At 41.9% G+C, this 15,632-nt stretch overlaps 1 protein-coding gene across 2 annotated transcripts in view; it reads left to right on the top strand.

Moving 5' to 3' along the window:
- The window catches only part of TRIO (trio Rho guanine nucleotide exchange factor), a 229,164-nt gene that overhangs the window by 42,657 nt on the left and 170,875 nt on the right, over positions 1–15,632 (top strand). The window lies entirely within an intron of this gene.

The raw sequence follows: 15,632 nt of genomic DNA, 5'->3' as shown, positions 1-15,632 counted from the left end.
ACCATTTTCCCTTGTCCTGTCACTACATGCCCTTCTAAAAAGTGGGGCTATAGTCCATGACTGGGGCTATAGTCCGTGACTGAAGGCAGGCTACAATTGAGAGGGACCTAGATGGGGCAGAGGAATGTGCTGACCTCAAGCAATCCAACAAGGGCAAATACAAGGTCTGGCATGTAGGATGAATCAGCTTCTGTGGATTGATAGAGTCTGGGGACTGAGCAGTAGATGGCAGCTCTACTTAGAAGGTCAAAGGTCATGGTTGTTCCAGTAAATGGTGGGCTAAGCATGAGCTAACTGTGTGCTCTGGCAGCAATGAAGAGTAACAGCATCCTGAAGTAGACTGAAATGACTGTTTTACCCTGTATTCAGCATCTGGAATACTGTATCCAGATTTGGGACAGTTCAAGTTGGTAAACTTGATCAGATCCAGCTGGAATGTCACCAGTGTTGGTGCGAGGAGATGCCAAGGTAATTAGGCCTCTTGCATTTGGGCGCAAGAAAGATTCAGGGGATCTAACAGTAGCTTTCTGATACCTATAGGAAGGAAACAGAGGTGGTGGAGCCAGTGCATGATGGGAGGAACAAGAGACAGCATTATAAACTGAAACTTGGGAGGCTTTCACTGTGAGGATAATTAAGCGTGGGAAAAAGTTGCCCAGAGAGGCTGCAGAATTTCACCCTTGGAGGTTTCAAGACTAAACTGGATTAAATTCTGAGCCACCTGATTTGACCTCAGCTTGATCATGCTGGAGGTTGTACTAAGTTTCCTTCCACTCTGAGCTGTTCTGTATTTGGAGCCAGCATCCATCTTAGTTACATAGCCATCAGAAGCTGCTTTGTCTCTTAAGGTCTTAAAATGTTTCAGGTGCCCTTGTAGTACTTCCCTGGGAATTTTTGTATTACTTATTTCATGTTATAGGCTTTCTATCACATAAAGGGTAGAGAGAGAATCTGAATATCCGCTACTATTTTATGACTTTAAAGTATACTGGTTATAGTTGACTCTTTTCAGTTGTGCCCAGTGGCAGTCCAAAAGGCAAGGGGCATGAAGTGAAACACAGAGGCTCTATCTGAACATCAGGAAACAGTTCCTGACTATGCAGGTGACTGAGTTACTGGCACAGGTTGACCAGAGTAGTTATGGAATCTACAGGAGTACTTATCTTGTCGTGTTAAAAGCAAACGTCTTAAGAACGTCCACTTCAATTGTTTACAAGTCAGTGTTACCCTATACACCTTTCTGTGCAACAAAAGCCTGGTGTGTAAACATGAACGCTCAAGGCAGAGTGCTAAAGCTGCCATAAACTGTTGTGATGGAGGAGTCCTGGGTATCCACGTGCGGGCAGCAGCACGCTTCTGCTGAACTTCAGCTGTACTAGCAGATGTAGGCCTCTGCAGAGAAAGCTGAATCAACAGCCTGAATGTTAAGAGTGAGGAATTTTCCTCAGGTGAAGCATGAGATGTGTGGTACTGTGAGTTCTAACTGATTTTCAGATTAGGCAGCGATGAACTGATACAATTTTTTTGAGCAAGGATGTAGTGTGAGTTAAAATCAATTAAGATTTAATATTACAAAGCCTTGAAGAAGGAGAATTGCATCTGACTAGTGAAAAGTCTGCCTCTCACCCCCACATCTGCATTCTCAAGTGCTCGTGTGAGCTAAAAAGAATGATTTAGAATTTTAATTAGGAAAAAACAGAGCTGTACTTTTAGGTCTGTGAGCTTAATCCTTCTAAGGTACTTCAAGAAAAGATACAAAATGAGTGCGGGGATGAGATTATGTAAAAGGATACAGAAAATGAGGGCAGCATCCAGTTTATAGCTTGACTTTTTTCAACAGCTTTGTTGTTGAAGAGCTGCTGGAATCCTGTGTAGGCAGTGTGGGGCTGAGCAGAGGAGAGGGGGGCAGCTGGCAGCTCAGCCTGGCAGTGCAGGGAGCTTTCAGGGCAGCTGCAGTCAGCTGACATGGGCCTGAAATTATGGCTTACCTAGCCTGTGCTTAGCTGGAAGTTAGGCTGTGTGTTTGGACCCTCCTTGTTTAATTCTTTTGGGGGATCATTTTTGTTACGCTTACCCACATTTGTTTGCAAGGCTAACATAGTGATACATAGATACTTACTGGTCTGTCACAGCTGCATTCATGTTCTGTAGTGAGCCCTGACATTCTGTTGGAAGTTGCATTGCTTACATAGTTGGCACATTCCTACTGAAATAATTGCCAATGTATGGAATAGTATTTCCTGGTAAAACACTCTTTCAAGTGCCTGAGTCATGCTACAGGCACGTTGTCTGGAAATGGCCAGAAGAGCATCCTTGTGATTTCCTTTGTACTCTCGTTTCCTGAAGAACAGGGGATTTTAGTCATTCTATTTTTGTATAGCAGATGGATGAGAAATCATGCTGGCCCTCAACTGAGATGGACTGTGTTTTGGGTCTCTCAGGAAAGCTGTCATTACTGCAGACTGATGCTCATGTTTTGGCATAGAACAAGTGTTTTTCCACTCGCATAGTTCATTAGGTGGGAGCATGCATTTCTGGCACACGTGTCAAGGATGCACTCTGGTATCCTGTTCATGATTTCCTTAAAAACAAACAAACAAAAAAAACAACTTAGTCTTATCACTTTCTTATGAGCTAATCTGCTATTTTCTTTTTAAAGAAAATCATGCTACTTTGCATGCAAATGCACAAAAATCTGGAAAATATGTGGGTTACTGGGTGTGCCTACTTGTGCTATGCAAGTCATTAAACAAGTCTGTGGAAGAGTTGTTCTGACAAGGTAGCTGGAATTTTTGTCTTCCCAAATGCTTCTATCTTGCAGAGCACCAGCAACTAATATTGCAGGTTGAAATGAGTTAGGACTGTTTTACTACTGGGTCTTCTTCTTAAGTATCTCTGAGTTCTTTAAGCATAGTTTAAGAAGTGGCCATGTCTGATTTAAAGCAGATAAACACGTTCCTTTATCTTTAGTGTAAAGTGGATAATTTAGGTAGTGAGGGGGCCAAGTTTGAGCTCAGTTCTTCTTAAAGTATTACCACCACAGGCTGTGAATAATGCTTAAGCTATTGTCTGATAAGATGTAGTATTTCACCAGAACTGTCACAGAACAGAGATGCTGAGTACCTTTGTCTGGAAACGCTCCAGCTGTGGCCTGAATTTCTTTGGCTAGCACATGGCATGCCCTGTGTTACTGTGACATGCAGTCTCAAACAGTGACAATTAAACAAAAATTCTTATATTGTTTTTAGTATCTTGCCTTTGTCAACTCAAATGAGCTTCTTGTTTTCTTTTTTCTTCCAGATGGTGATATAATGGATCATCCAATATCTTTAATATCAAACTTTATTTTGTTCTTTTCCACTCTGATTTATCTTAAGGTTTATCAGCTGATGCTGTAGGCAGGAGTTATTACTCACTCTACAAATTCTTAATGTTTGTTTTTAATTTAATTGTTGTTTTAGATTGTTATCTAATACTTAGGTATGTGTTATGTTGAAATTATACATTTATCAGGCAGTTAATAACTGTTCAGGTTACTTGTCTATATCTGTATAATATTGATTTGACAATATTGAGCAGGTGTTAGGGTTTTTCGGTTTTGTTTTGGAAAGAAATTTCTAGTGTTACAGTGATTAAGACAAACTTTAAATATATTGCTTCAGCTTTTAATTTTCTAAGGCAGTCTGTATGTAGACTTTTGTGTAGATCGTGGAAATATCTTCTTAAGGAAGATAAGCATTCCAGAAACTGGGATGTGGATGTTTCAGGGATAACTGAAGGATTCTGTTTCAGCGTAATGTAAACAGAGATTAAACAGTTGAGGGAAATAATTCTAGATTTCATTATGCATTTCTGTGGCATCTCCTGGCTATTTAATTCTTGTGCATGCCATAGCTTTTTTATGTAATAACTTCTGTAGCTGAAATGGTAGGCTTTTCATAGATGAGTGGACAGAGAGAAGGTTAACTCCTGAGTTTAAATTACATTGCATTGAGGGTATTTCAGGTTTTGCCATTTGTGGGACACTGTGTGAACCATAATTTAAGTTCAAACTCTTAGGTAGTAACTTTTTTTTTTGCTTTATTAAAATGCCATTACCTAGTATAAACATGATCCATTTCAGATTAATAAACCAAAATTTTAAGCAAAGAATTATAAATCTCATTTGTAATTATTTGCTTTTCATCAATTATAGACATAAAAGGGGTGAATAGTTCTGTTTGCAGTGCAGATGTCCGTTTTATTGTTGAGTTTTACAGCTACAAGATTTCTGGTACATGACTACAGACTTGTATGCAGCCAGGGAGACTGTGTTTTTAAACTGTCCTCTGATCTGGGAACAGTTGCATCTGGGTATTACATAGGATTAAATAGCAATCATTGTCAAAGCCTATTTGGTAGTAAATCCAGGCGGAGCAACTGTTAAACAAACTGACAGTCAAGCAAACTGTACAAGCAGAAGATACACACCGACAAAGATGGCTTGGATTTTGGACATGCGTTGCACATTTTTTTATCTGATTGCTCAAACATGACTGGGTGAAAAATGTTTTGACTTAGAAATAGTGCTTCTGGGATGAGATAGAAATCTATCCCTTATGGAAATTATATCAAATTCACTTTGGTCTTGAAGTCAAATCTGAATTTTTGAAATCAATTTTTTTTTTTCCCCTAACAAAGGAGTAAGGATTTAATTTGCTGCTGTTTGTAAATATCATTTAGTTTATCTATTCTGTTGGCCACAGGCATATTAACCCTGTATGAACAATGTGCTCTTATAAATGGGATGCAAACCAAAAAAGTGCTGTACTGATACTTCTGAATGGTAAGTTGATTGAACGTTCCTTGTACTTTGTCTTGTAATAGCATGTTACTGCACAATATTCAAAATCAAAATGAATGTGTAGCTATGATATGGTAGAATCTTTTCTACTTCTGTGTTAGTTAATGACCTTGTAAGATGGAGAAACAGAAAACACAGTTATGGTGGGTGAAGCTTGACAGAGCTTCTTGACAATGTGTCAAAGCAATTCTGTATTCTTTTACTCTCCAAATAGATGTGGGTAACACTTCATGTTTTAGCATGATGTAAGTGACAATGGCAGCTATGGTATTAGGTGTCAATCAAAATAGCACGCTTGTAATATATTAGTCATCTGCTGAAGGGAGCATAAATGCAGATACTGAGCTCATTATGAAGAAGGAATGTCTATGGTGTATTCAGGGTAAATAGCACTTCTAAGTAAATGAAGAAGATTCTGGAGATAAGGATGTTACTGTACAGCGCTGTTCATCTGGCAACAATTCATTAAGGAATAATCATTGAGCCAGTAACAACACAGTTATTTCCTTGCTCTAAAATTACTATTCTGGAAAGTGGAAATTCAGAGGATGGCATTGTAGCTGACTACTATAATGCAGCAATTCCATCTTTTGTGATTTGATCCATAAACTCCGGTGGCATTCAAACAAATGCTGTCTTCTACTTTAGGTAAATTTTTATTGTAGGTTTTCAGTGACCCTTCTCTTCAAAAATGTCTTTATTTCTGTTTGGAAATGAGAAGGATCTGTAAAGATCTTTCCTAGTTCAAGACTCAAGTCAACGCATGAGGAATGGTTAATTTTTGTTGAAGTTGCCATAGTATGTTAAAATTGAAACTCACAGTTGAGCTTCTAAGGTTCAGTATCCTTGAAATGAAATGTGTAGGTATGGTTGGTTTAATTCCGTGAGCTTCTGCTTCTTTGGTAGGCTGGAGTTCTAGAATCAGCTCTGCTCCCTACTCTGGCTCTACAAGAGCTGGCTCTTACTCTTTAGTAATATCCTCCAAATCTACAATACTTGTTAAATATGCAGAAATACAAGGCATATATAGAATGAGGGGTTTATTTTAATCAGGATTATACATTTATTTTAGTGTATGGTATGTTGATTTCTGTTAACTATAGTCAATCGCTTTAAGTAATTCAGCAAGTTAAATGTTGGTTTTTTTTTTTTTTTTTTTTTTTTTACTAAACACAGTTTCTGTTTTCAAGACTATCCCACAACTGAAATTCTTGAACTTGTTTCCCTGAAGTTAAAATATTTTTTTAATTTGTTTTTGACTCTTTTTTAGAAGAATTGGCAAGACTTGTACTTAAAGACAAAGCCTAAGTGTTTGTTTAAACACTAACTTGCATTTATTTCATTAAATATAGATATGGTTTCAGATAACTTCAAGGTCCTCCATGACTGATGGAGTTCTAAAAATCTGTAAACATGCTACAGAATTTTTTTTTTGTTCTTAATTTGGTCGTGTCTGCAAATTCAGTGTGTCTGGGAGATTTTCATGGCTGCCATCACAAAGTCTTTTTGTTTTGCCTTTTTAAAGTATCTCTCCAAGTAGTTTTTTTTTTTTTTTATGATTCACGCCCTTATCCTCTTTGGTGGAGTGATGTGCTAGTAAGAAATGTTCATTAATGTCCTTGTATCTTCATATTCGAGATGTGAATACCTATGTGGATTCAATACTTTGTTGTAGACCAATAATAATCAATAAGCCTTCTCTTAATGAAGACAGAGTTTAATATTTCAAATAATTACTGTTCCTTGTTTTTAAATAGACAAAATGTGCAAAATTGGTTACATCTGTGACTTAATATGGATAAGTTGGTTTACTTTTGACTTAAACAGAAGGTTGTTTTCTTCCTCCATACATTTGTTAGCTCATCCATGTATCCGGCCGTGTGTATTTGGAAGTCTGCTTGATGGTTAAAGAAAGAATCCCTAGCCTACTTCTGGTAAATATCATGCAATTCTGTCCTAAGCAGGCATCACCACCAACAGGAACTATTTACCAAATCACATCTTCGATAGTGTGGCTGCATCGAACTTGTCAGAACCCATTCCTTCACTTTTGCTGTGTGTCAGTACTTGCGTGCACACACACACACACACACATAATCACCACAGTCATTTCATGAGCTGTCAGTAACTGCACAGAGCTCTATAGCAAAAAGTTAAAATAGTCTAGCTTTGTTGTGGACTTCTGAGCTAGCACTTTGATTAAGGCTTAATGTCTTAGTGAAGTGTTCCTTTTTGGAAAGCTGCAAGTAGCTTTCCACTACATCCCTGTGGTTAGTTCACTAGCTGCCAGTAATTACTTTCTACCTACCCTACCTATATCATCTTGCATTAGTATGTTTGATAGAAGCATTTAAAGGGTGTGATATAATAAAGTCTTTAAGTTCTTTGAATCAGCTGGTAGACACTGCAGACTGGGCTGACATGGTAAAATGGAAGCAGACTGGTAAGTTCTACCACCTAGAAGCTCTGTAGCAACTCTTATTGTGCTTTTTATCTAACTGATTCAATTTTAGATACTGCAAAACAAGTGCAGATGAAGAGCTATTGCTCAGAATCATCAGTTATTTCAATTAAAAAAAAAACAAACACAATAAACTTGACTTTCTCATTTAATTGGAAGTCATTTTGAGAAATGAAATTTGCAAATACTGACATAATGTCAGTATTAATTTAAACTGGAAAGATTGTAAAGACCTTAACAACTGATTAGTTTGGGGAACTCATATCAATAGTAGTAACACTTTGAGCCAAGAGCTTGAAGAATGACAGCTTAACAAATCTGGGTATAAGAACATTCATTTGAAAAGTAGTTTTAATGGCACTCAGTTACCCAAAGAGGTCAAAAGCAGGCCTTGTGTAAGGATGGGATTAACTCACATCTGCCAACTACAGGCTGCTTTGGTAGGCAGTTTAATCTTCTAATATTGGCCTTGCTTGAGATGCGTGTTGGGACTGAGTAGCAGTGCCCTTGGTAATCAAATAAGCTAGGAGCTGCTGGCCCTGTTCACTTGGTTAGGAAAGCATGAAGGGAGGTGGCTTTGATGTATCGGCTATTGAAGCTTTCAGGGAAGTTTTTTATAGAGAAGTTGCAGTCTTTTAACTGAGTGCTCAATGACACAGTGTTGGACTCAGTGCCATTTTCTGTGTTCCACCCCCTGTCTGTTCAAATGCTTTGAAAAAGCCAAGTGACTAGGGCTGGATGCTGTGCAGTGTTCAAGTAGTCAATGGCTAAAAAGGCTCAAAAGGTGAGGTAAGCCTTGATTTCTCAGATTTTGTTTTTGGTTTTGAAGTAATGGTAGAATATTCCATTCAAGTTGCCAAATTCTCATGTCAGAGTACCAGAGCTCAGAAGTGAAGAAGAATGCTGCTGCATGACTTGTCTGCAACAAAAGTGGCTCTATACCAAAAGCACTTTAGAACAGTGCTTCTCATTTAATAATGTGTTAAAAAAAAAAATTATAATGCATCAGAAAATCCCATTTTAACATGATGAGACGGTGTCAGAAATAAAAACACTAAAGAAAAAAGAAAAAAAGCAGCTGGAGAAGTTGGATTTCCCATTGTGTTGCTGACCTGTCCTATAAAGGTTAGTTTTCCCAACCATGCATTCTAGGTGGCTTAGAACTGCTAACTGGTTTTAGAGTTGAACATTTTCAGAGAGAATGTGTGTATTTGATTGCGTCAGAAACTGAACACATGAGGAAACAGACATTGTTAAAACTTTACCTTCTGCTTTTAAAATGCATTGTTGGCTGCTGAAGTCATGCAGGCTTCTGAAGTAACGTGTTCCTATGCGTGCCAACGTGCAGTGCTGCCTCTTAGTGCAGTCAAAGTACTAGCTCCTTCTGTTGGCTCACAGAACTTATCCAGGGAATCATGTTTGTAGAGTCTTGTGAGGAGGGAACCTTTATTGTAAAAGTCCCCCCAGAAAACATTTTAATCCATATTAGGTTAGGTAGGCTTTTGTGATTTTAATTAAAGGTATTACATCCTAGTGATAGCATGAGGGAAAATGGCTTTAAACTGGAAGAGGGTAGATTCAGACTAGATACCAGGAAGACATGCTTTACTGTGAGGGGGGTGAGACACTGGAACAGGCTGCTCAGAGGGGCTGTGGATGCCCCGTCCCCGGAAGCACTCAAGGCCAGGCTGGATGGAGCTTTGAGCAACCTGGTCTACAGGGAGGGGTCCCTGTCTATAGTAGTGGATTGGAACTAGATGATTTTAAAGGTCCCTTCCAACCCAAACCATTCTGTTATTTTGCAGAGGAGTAGGCAGCGGGTGCGAGATGAGCAGCCTCTGCCGCAATGAAGCGGAGCCGGTGCGCTGCCGTCTGCTGCCGGTGTGGCTGGGATGGGCGGCTGGGAACGTGCGCCCGTCACCGCTTGCGCTGCCCGCGCTCTGGGAGACGGGAGGTTACAGCATTCCTCCTTAATGTAACCGCAGTTCCCGGATAAAGCATATGGTTTCTTTCAATGCGCACGTGAACGTTACGTTATGGAAAGAAGCAACGGCCCATCCGTCACCCTTCGGCTCCCGACCCTGCAGGCTCCTGCCCGGAGCGGCGGCCGCCTTCCTCCTCGCTCCGGAGGCCCTTTGTTCCGGGTCGGCCGGGCCCACCTGCGGGCGGCCGGGGCGGGGCTGCAGCGCGGGCATCCCCCCGCCCGGCGCTGTCGCAGCGCTGCGCCGCCGCTGATGGAGCGGCTTTGCGGCGTCACGTGGCAGCTCCGCGCGGCCGCGGCGCCATGCGGGGCTGAGCGGCTCCCGGCTGCTGCGCGGCGCGGCGACGAAATGCGAAACGTCTGTGCGGGAACGAACAAACACGAGCACGCCAACCGTCCTGTGAGCGCTAACGTCTCCAATAGGAACGTAACTTACTCCCGTTTTTACAAACAAACCTCTGCAAGTCGATGGCTGTCGTTAAGTATCCGCACGTTTTCACAGGCAAAAGGGCGCAGAAAAGAAAAAGTGAATGAAGCCTCCAAATGCCTTAAAACCTATGAATCCTACACGTGATAAGTTGGAAGCATAAAAGCAGTGGGTTTTTTTTGCTATAAAAAGTTATTTCTTATTCTGAAGACGACGCAGACTGGCTCTGACTTTGACTGATCTTAGGCTTGATGGAAACAGTTCCTCCTGTCGGTTCTCAGGATGATTCTTAGCCTGCTGGTTTGTGCTGCCCTTGCTGTAGCCTCCATCAATTGCAGTGGGGAAAAAAAGTTTCTCCAGATGGTGGTTTGGAACAAGAGCCAAAGGACATGAACTAACGTGCTGTGCTCCAGCTGTTGCTGAGCAGAATGTAGGAGCTACCACCTTTCACTTGAGCTGCGTTTCAAACTAAAATGTTGGTAATACTGCTGTTAAAGCAGTAAGTTAGACTAGGAGACTGGGCACTGTGATGGTGTGGGTCTGTGAAGCTGTGTGTCAGTAGTGGCTGTCAGCAGAAGCACCAGGAACACTACAGAGTGTGCTGCTGGGGCATGGCAGCACTGAATGGTGCTCCCACCACAACAGGTGAGCTCCCAGCCACACTGGTGGGACAGCAGGAGCAGGATGAATGCCTGCAGGTAATACAGAAGTATTTGAATGCACAAGTCCCTTTGCTTTAAAGAAGGAAAACAGGTCAGGTTTTGGGTCTCAGTTTAGTTTTGATTGAAAAATGTGTTTTTGTAGAATCACAGAATTGTTAAGGCTGGAAAAGACCTTTAAGGTTGTCTAGTCCAACTGCCAACCCACCCCCACCGTGCGTATTAAATCACGTCCCTCTGTGCCACGTCTCCATGTTTCTTGAACACCTCCGGGGACGGTGACTCCACCACTTCCATATAGAGTCATAGAATCGTTTGAGTTGGTAGGGACTGTTAAAGGCTGGCTAGTCCAACTCCACTGCAGTGAACAAGAACACCTACAGCTCGGTCAGAGCCCTGTCCAGTCTAACCTTGGGTGTCCTTAGGATATCTGCCACCTCTCTGTTCAATTATGGCAATTTTGTAACCATTACTCTCTCAGTAATAATTCACAGCCAGGAGAGGTGTCTTGGTGTTATGGATGACAAAGCACTGATCAGTTACAAATAATAAGAGAGATTACTTTTAGCCAAAAACTGTACACAGCAGTATAAGTGTATAAGCAGTGCACTACAGTCTACGAAGTCAGATTTCCTTCCTTGAAGGCAGTTTCTAAGCTGTGTGCTTCTGTGAGGCCCTGGCTGGCAGCATGGCATCACTATATACCAGCACTGTACCAACATGGTGCGCTCCTGTGCAGCATGTATGGAGGGCGCAGAGGTTGCAGAGCAACATAGAAAAAGGAGAAATGTTTCTGTGAGCTGTTAGGATTATACCAAAAGTTTGAGGGTATTCTGATAGGCTCAGTCTTCAGCTTGATCAGGGCTGAAGAAGTCCAAAGGATGCTCATGTCACACAGTTGGAACTGCATCAAATTAAGGACAGGCTTCTTGGTATCCTTGTTGTAAATGCCATTACAGTCTAGTCCAAGAGAATATCTGAATGAGCAAAAGGTGAATGCCAAGGTTAGTAATGTTGCTCGAAGTACTGTATGTCATTAGGAAACAAAACAAAACAAAACAAAACTGATGGAGTTCCTCATTTATTTCCCAAAAGGAAATATATGATCTTAAAGATGCAATTACAGCCGTTCTTAAAATTTAGTGCTGAGTTACCATAGTACCTGTTATAACTGCTCATCTGGGAGCTCGTGAAGGGTGGAGAACAGAGCTGCATTCTTTGCTATAACTTCCCTAAATTTTGTTGTTTTGTTGCAATGGAAGAGATGGTGTGAGATTGCTGAACAGAAATGAACACAGGCAGTGTCTATATCAGGAAGTGATAACAGTGCAGTTGGTGAACTGACAGCTCTGACTGCTCTATGAATGCTGTGCTTGAGTACAAAATAGTTAAGCCACTCATGAAATTGCATTTGGCACTTAAAATTCCAAGTTTAAATCAGAAAAAGCTGTCAGTAATGCCATACATGCATTAGCATTAGTTACCTTTTGTATCCCTTTCACTAGCACTGTTTTTGCCATTTTCTGCTTTCTGAAAGTTCTTTCTCACGCGTCCCTCAGCGCTCTGGGTCCAGCTGTATTCCCAGGAACTGGTGCAGCTCTGCAAGCGTTTTTCTAGATCTTACTGACAAAAAGAAAGAATTGAATGGTTCTACTGACTTGCTCAGTGCCATTTCATATATAGTAACTTCAGCGTAAAGATGTGAAGGGTTTCACTGTACTGCCTGTGAATCTATTCAGATTTTATATTTTCCATAGGCTATAGCAATCTTTAGAAACTGGCCCACTGCCCTATTTTAAAAATCTCTACGTAGCAAAATAAGAGAGTAGGAACCTGCTGTGTACTCTCTTTCTTTCTGCACACTTGGAAAACGTTGGAGGTAATGCATAAACAAACCTGTAGCTGACGTTTATCTTATACAGTTGTTAACTGATACTCAGAGCTGAATAAACTGATAGGCTTTGGAGTGTTAAGATTAATGTCATCACTTGAGGTATGAGGGAAGAAAAAAGGCAAACAATGAAACCTGAACGCGTCAGTCTAATAATGATTTAATTTTAGTACATTTGCAGCTTCTTTATTCTGTCTTTTGTTTTATTTGCATTTTTTCTTAATGAGCTTGAAAGCAATTTCTTTTGAAAAGTAGCTGTGATGACTTGACAATTGCAGGGAGGAATAGCTCAGATTTCAGAATCTTGTAGTTAATATTCTTTATGCCGTGAAACAGAAGAAATGTAGCAATGCGTGGAGCCAACATTTGTTGTTGTCTCTAATCCAAGAAAAAGTTCATTAACAAAGAGGGGCAGCGAATGCAAGAAGCTGTGCAGAACAACTCAGTGTCTCTGCACCTTACCTAGGTGTAGGAAGATACTTCTTGGTTAGGAAGTGGTCTCTTTTTTTTCTGTGGAAGTTGTTTTATTTTTCTTTCTAGCAAATAGTTCTCTTCACTTAGAACTAACATAGATCAGTCTTATTATCACCAGGTCCCCTGGTCACTGGAGTTGTGGTGTTAGTGCAGTAGGTCTGCATGCCCACCATCTGTGTCCCTAAGGCTTTGGTGCTTCCTTCCCATGCAAGCTGGCATAGCTCATGGATTTTGAAGAGATGCCTATTGGAACAGGACTGTGAGTTGGAACGAATGGAATGATGTGCTGGATCTAACTCCTGAATGAGGTTTCTGTGATTTAGGGTTTGATTTCTGTCACAAAGAGGCAGGGGTGAGAAGGGCGGTGCTGTAGGGCTCAGCCTATGGAGGGGGCACTTTTGCTGTTGGTGTATCCTATGATGTGTCAGATGACACAGAGTAATTCCTCTGGAGTCAGAAGAGAGCTGAAAGATCAGTGTGTTCTATGAAGAGTCTCTGGCTTCTTTTTCGTTTGTAGCTGTAAAAAGATCTGGATTTTACGTTTCGAGGTGAAAAGTAGTTGTGTTTGTAAATGTACAAGTTCAAGATGAGTGTTCCTTTTTAGCTTGTCTGTCTTTTCAGAAAGCTTTTTCTGCCATGTTTCAAACAAGTTTTGAGTCAGTTTTGTGAGACAGGCAGCAATGGATGAGCAGTTGTTCAGCCTCTTTGCAAAGAGATGCTGCTCTTAGCCTCAATTTCCTAATTCTTTTTGCTGTCTTAGTAAGATAATTCTTGTGAAACTGGGTTATGTCCTTGCATAGTGAGTTTGTGTGATTTCAGTTTGCCTCAACAGAGCATCAGTGAAGGCACCTGAAAGTGCCAGAGACTTCAGTATTCCAGCGGCAGTAACACAACTTTGGGGAAACTGTAATTGTGTTTTGTATCTCTGTTCTGAAGTTGATCTATTAGCTTTAAAGATGCATGTGCCACTATTTCATCTGTAGCTTTTACTTGTGTGACTATTACCAAATCCTGCAGTGCAAGATGATTAACGGAAGTAATGTATTTGAAGGAGCCCTCTGCCATATGCTGGGGCAGCGTTTCTCTCAGATGTGTGAATCACTGAGCAGGGCATTGAGCTGTTGTTACTGCACATCTGAGTTGTTCGGTGTACCCTAGTGCTTGGGGACCTCTGCTGTGTGATGCAATGCTTCAGTAAGTGCTGGGTGGTGGCACTGCTCCAGTGGGAGGCTGTGCTCGTGGAGCTCTGGGAATTTGTGATTCTGAACACTTCCTGGGGAGAAGCATCTCCTAAATGGAAGTGGGCTGCTTGTTCATGTGCTCCTCCATCTACTCACATTGCATATTAATTAGCATGATTTGAGCTCGCTCCTCCCAGTAGGCAGTTAGAGGAGAGTCTGTACGATGTGTGGGGCAGCAGCAGGGCAGGCGCTGCCTATTCAGAGCGTGGAGCCCTAACCGAGTGTTCCTTCAGTGGGTGCTGAAAGGGGGGTATTACTATTTGGAGAACAGAAGTGTCTGTGAAAGATGCAAGGATAGGATTTACTATTACAATCCACATTTTGGGGGAAAAAAAAGAATAAAAATAGTGGATTTACTGAGTGGTGAAGGGAACAGTAAATGCATTCACACTCTGCCTGTAAGCACAGCAGCGTGCATACTGCTGCAGCCTTTGTCCGCCGCAGGGAATGGGGAGGATGACGTCATCTCCCGTGTTGGATGACGTCACCTCCCGTAGCGGTGAGTCCTGGGAACTCAAAACACGGTACTTTAATGCCTCATTCATCCTCCTTGCTCCTTGTGTTCCATCATCAATTGTAATCCCCACAATCTTTTCTTTTGAGCTTTAATGCTGCAGAACTGGAATAAAAATAATCTGTTTGGAGCAGCACGAGCGGTAATCCGAGGAGCTGCAAGGACGCACAGACTTGGAGCCAGGCACTGCTGCAGTGATAAGGCTGCTCACCCAGAGCCACCCCTTCGTGCCCACAGAAATTGACGTGCCCCAGGCAAAGCAGGCTGCGCGCACTCCGAGGTGCTGCAGGCAGGCTGTGGGTTGGAAGGAGCAGGCAGGATAATTCTGAGCTAAAACGGGCAGCAAACACAGCACTAGTTGCTGCATGCTTTGTGGGTGAGGAGAAAGTGTTTTCTACCTCTGAATTTGCTGTAAAGAAAAGAAATTGCCACAGTTCATCAGAAAACCGTGCAGGCTAAATCAGCATTAAGCTTACAGTGGGCAGCTGAAAGCACAGCACAGCAAGCATGCAGCTCTGGAAGCGTGCCTGCATGCCCTAGCAGTCAGCTGAGGCCCAAGTATTTCAGGATGGAAAAAGATATTTGCTGTCTCTTTAGATTGAGTTATTTAAGCCCAAGGTTGTCTTAAACTTTTGGTTATAGCTTTAGTTCCTGCTGAACTCAGACACAGTAGGAATAAAACAGTAGGCAGTTTCTGTTGAACAACTGCTAACCTGTAACCAGTACTCTGTAAGTAAGGCAAGAGGTCCATTCTGGGCCACGTGCAGCCCTTGGGAGCCTTGGGGCTGGCAGGAGGCAGATCCCTGCACTCCTCAGCCATGGTGGGCCTGGTGCTGCTGCTGCCTGAGGGAGCCCTGCGCTGCTGGTCAGCTGCTCTGAGAGCTGCTGGGTCTGGGTTTAGTTGTGTTGTGGCTTTCACAGGGAATCAAACAGGGAACTAGCCAGTGAGATTTGTTCAGTATTTTTCTGTTTGCTGTCAGTGGGTGGTGAGACAGTATCCCAGCTGAATACTTGCAGTGAAATGAGGGGATGCTACTGTGGCCTGTATATGTGATATTTCTGACCGACGTTTCTGTAATGCATTTGAAAAAAATGCCTGGTGGTTGCCAGTCTGCAGTCTTCCACAGGAAACCTATCATGC

The sequence above is a fragment of the Phasianus colchicus genome, chromosome 3 (genome assembly GCF_987193195.1).
Source record: "Phasianus colchicus chromosome 3, bPhaCol1.hap1.1, whole genome shotgun sequence".
Taxonomy (NCBI): Eukaryota; Metazoa; Chordata; class Aves; order Galliformes; family Phasianidae; genus Phasianus; species Phasianus colchicus.
The sequence above is the reverse complement of the archived record's forward strand: the minus strand, read 5'-3'. Positions and strand labels throughout refer to the sequence as shown.